Below are 4,025 nucleotides of genomic sequence, written 5' to 3' on the forward strand. Positions count from 1 at the left end.
GAAAAATAAACATTAGAACACCCCAGCACTGGTCCATGGCTCAATCCATAACTGAACCAAAATAAAGCTGAACTAGATTTTAAACGCTTTCTAAACTTGCAAACTTCCAAACCCATCTGCATGGATCAGTCAGCCTTCCCTGTGACAAGCCCTCATGACATTCCTCATTGTAGCTTTGCCAAGTCTCTGCATGGATTATACAAAGTGCATAGAAATGAACAAAATTGCCCACTTATAGCTGTAGAACAGATTGCAGGATTGCCATATCCTAGCTACCTCTTAACAAACTGAGATCAAATGAAAGGCTGAATTTTTTTCTGGTTCACATTACATCCTCCATACCCAAAATGGAGGCAAATCTTATCTGTAAAATCTTTGTATTCTTTATTAGGGGAAAAAAAAAAAGTAACGGCAAGAATAAGTCATGTGTGAACCACTTTTTCAAGTTTGATATTGCATTCTATGCTGTTAGCAAGTTTTATAAATAAGTTGAGATATCCCCCTCCTCCCTAGAGCAAGGATTGTTCATTGAAAATGCTCTTAAGTAACAGAGCAGAATTAGAGACTTATTCACCAAGACAGATAATTTGGCCACAAATGTTCATCCTGTCTCTTGTCCTATGTAGCGACAAGATGCAAGATGACAATGCTGGAAAAGGCAGAGCTCAGTTTTTCACATAAGCGTGATACTGGGAAATAACTCATCAATTCAGCAGCAGTTTACTATGGTTAACACCTCAGTTAAATATGAACCTGGTGCTTGAAAGGACTGAGCGTTTTGCCTGATAGCTGCTTGGCAGCTGGTAGGCAAAGCTTACTTCTGCCACCACAATTTACACTGGCTCCCATTGCTAAGAACACAAATCAAAAGGTCCCTCCTTTCAAAAGATAGTACTTGAATTCCACCCCTCCCACTTGATGACATTCAGAGATGTCGGCCCCTTGCAACTGCGAAAATTTATGGACAGCAAAAGCGTCACAAGGCAAAGGCCAGTTACGTTAGCCAAAAAACCAAAACAACCATGTGAACCACAATCCTTCTCATACGTAATTTGCATCCTCTTCCTGGTCTCACCCTGTTTTTCCTTATCTTGACTCAACAAACAACACAATACATCTGCTTGGTAGTCAAACAGGCTCCAGTTAGAGCAAGAAATGGCCAGTTCCTATACAACGAGCAGGAGAGCAAAGCTGCATTTAATGGCAGTCCAACTTAACACAGTGTGGCTGGGTACATCAGCATGATCTGCCCTGCCCAAGGGTTGGTGTGAAAGTAAATAATCCCAACAGCTCCTCATACAAGCACTCCATAGATGACAGCCGACTAAATTCTTCAGGCCACTAGCTCCCTGCATACGTAGTTGAAGTAAATTTGAGAGGGAACAACAAATTCAAAAGGCTATGGAAAGAATTGAGCAGAGCATGCAACTAGACACCTCTGAAAACCGGGGTTTTCAATTGATTCCATGGTAAAACAGCAGCAAAAGTAAGAACAGCACTAAAATCCTATGCATCTCAAGTACCAGAAAGAAAGAGTAAAGTTCACAAGAATTGGGAATATCAAGAACAAAATATAGCCTGTCTGGTAGCTTTAGATTGATGAGTACACAGTGCAGTATGCAATGTTTTTGTATACTGCTGTATGCTTCCTGGATTCTTATTGTTCATTCTGGAAAGGCTGCTGATGACAACATTTGAAGTTCCAAACTCTTGCATTTGTTTAATGCTTCAGGGACTTCTAAATTGTGCGTGGTCTATGTTTCTGTTTTTACAGCAAGGAATACAAGAGCAAAGAATGCTTTTGCAGTGGCGTGTGCCCTGAAGAGTGACCAGGGAATCTGGCTGGATTGTTGTTCTTAGTTCCACTTTGAGGAAGAGTAAAACGTAAGATAACAGAAGGCCCGGTGTGTTATCTATCATGCAAGACCTCTTGTTTTCTTTAGCATATATACTTTAAAATACTGACATACATGAAGTGCTCTGGCATCTGCTCAAGCTGCTAGATATTTAAGGAGAATGTTTAAATTCAGGAGGAACACGCAAAGGTATGAAAGCTCTGTTAACCGGCTCTTTAAAACAGAGCACTGCTCCCATTTATTCGGATTCAAAGAATAAATATCACTGGATACAGGAGGGAAATGAGTTCGGCTATTTACCTCTTTTTCAGGTATTGAAAACAAACATTCAGATTCTGCTATTCCTTGCCCAAGTGTTTAGGCAGAACCCTCGAAGACCAAGTCTAGGCTTCTGTGCGTTTGCACAGCACTTTGAAGAAGAGGTCTAAATGCCAATTAGTGTTTTTGAGTGCTCCACCAACACAAGTGTTAGTAGCAACAACAACAGATACTTTGTTATGCTAAAGCCCCAAAGTGTTTCCAGTCTTTCAACATCAATCAGCACAACTGAAGCCGGTAGTAAATTGATTCTCACATTCCACTGCTGCCGGTTTTTGTTAGAAATGATTTGTGATAGATATGGTGGAATATATTGATTAGTACTGACAGTCCCAGTTTCCCAGGCGCTTTGTAGCACTGCCATTCCAAACTGACCTGCTTTCCACCTTGTCAATTTTCTTCTGCGGCATCCGTTATAAATGTCCATTCTATTATGAGATAGCTTCAGTGCCCTCCAGAAAACAAAAGGGTCAGGCAAATAAAAATCAGTACAATAAAATAGGTTTACAGTGTTCCAAAAGAGTTTGTTTTTATTGAGAGATTTTTGTGTCAGGGGGAGAAAAGGCACAAAATAAGTTACAAAGACATTATATGAAGGTACACGTGTCAGAGGCAGTATCAGAGCTGTTACTAGTCACCTAAAAGTGAGCTTTCCTCTACAAAAATCAAAATATATTTATTTCAAATGATCAAAACCATTCAGAAATTAACTGAGAATAAAGACCACCAATATTAACTTTTGATTAAATTCACTTGGGCTTAGCAATCTCTCTTCCTCTATCTTGAAATAAATACTAATGTTACAGAATTATTATTATTTTTTAAAAATTCATTTTATACATTATAAATTAAAAACCTGATATTTACTCTTAGTACCACCAGTGAAGCACAGTACACATGGGTAAGGCAGTATGCATAGAAAATACATTAAGAAAACAAAAGAGATAAGTGCAATTACTCTGAATATTTCTACACTTGTTGCTATGGTCCCTTGCTTACGGGAAAGAACATCTTGAAAAGAGATGGACCCAACAACTGTTCACAGAATGTATGGATATAACCCCATAAAAGGTCTGTTGTGGAAAAGCTCATGAACTGTGGCTTCTCAGATCAAGTATTCTAAACAGAGACTTCTCATCAGTACAACTTTGAGTTAACAACAGCGCGCTAATACGATTAAAGAAGTACTCTGACATTTATCAGTCTGCATTTTAATGTTGGAAGGCTCGTAACAGTCAGTATTCAAAGTCACCCCCCAAAAATATTTAAAAATACCCACACCACCTATATACAATTTGATTCACTGCTGCACACAAAAATCAATTCCCTGTACTGCTTCTTTTCTGTTACTCAGCTCTGAGCTAACCAGGACTTTACATCTACAAGATACAGAGACTGTAGAAAGATTTGATTTCATGATGATGAAGGCTTAAGCAGAGAGAAGGAAGCTTACCCCTTTGGCTGTTCCTCTGGTCAAGTGGAAATCTAAGATCTGTCTTCTGAAATCAGTGAGAATACAAACATGTAACCAGACACAGAACTTGGCTATAGATGTCTGATTATATCCCTAGGAGTTTCATTTATTTGACCTAAGACAATGGTAACACAGAAAGGGAATATAGTACCAAGGTTTGCTTGTAGTAACTGTCAGCCCTTTAAGGACTCAATCTGAAAAAAAGCATTGTGGGGTCATGTATTAGGCACACTTGTCAAGAGTTTTGGTAGTGGAGGTCATCATCTAGGGTCCCATACAGCTGGTTGCCCTGGACCCTTGTCCTGATGGCTTTTGAACACTGCCAAGGACTCCTCTGGTCAATCTGTGGCACTGATAGGCTATCCTGGCAGTAAAAA

General features: G+C 39.4%; 1 protein-coding gene across 1 annotated transcript in view; it reads right to left on the reverse strand.

Moving 5' to 3' along the window:
• Window positions 1-4,025, reverse strand: part of SLC22A15 (solute carrier family 22 member 15) — a 43,994-nt gene that overhangs the window by 1,292 nt on the left and 38,677 nt on the right.

This window comes from Meleagris gallopavo, chromosome 1 (genome assembly GCF_000146605.3).
Source record: "Meleagris gallopavo isolate NT-WF06-2002-E0010 breed Aviagen turkey brand Nicholas breeding stock chromosome 1, Turkey_5.1, whole genome shotgun sequence".
In the NCBI taxonomy this organism is placed as follows: Eukaryota; Metazoa; Chordata; class Aves; order Galliformes; family Phasianidae; genus Meleagris; species Meleagris gallopavo.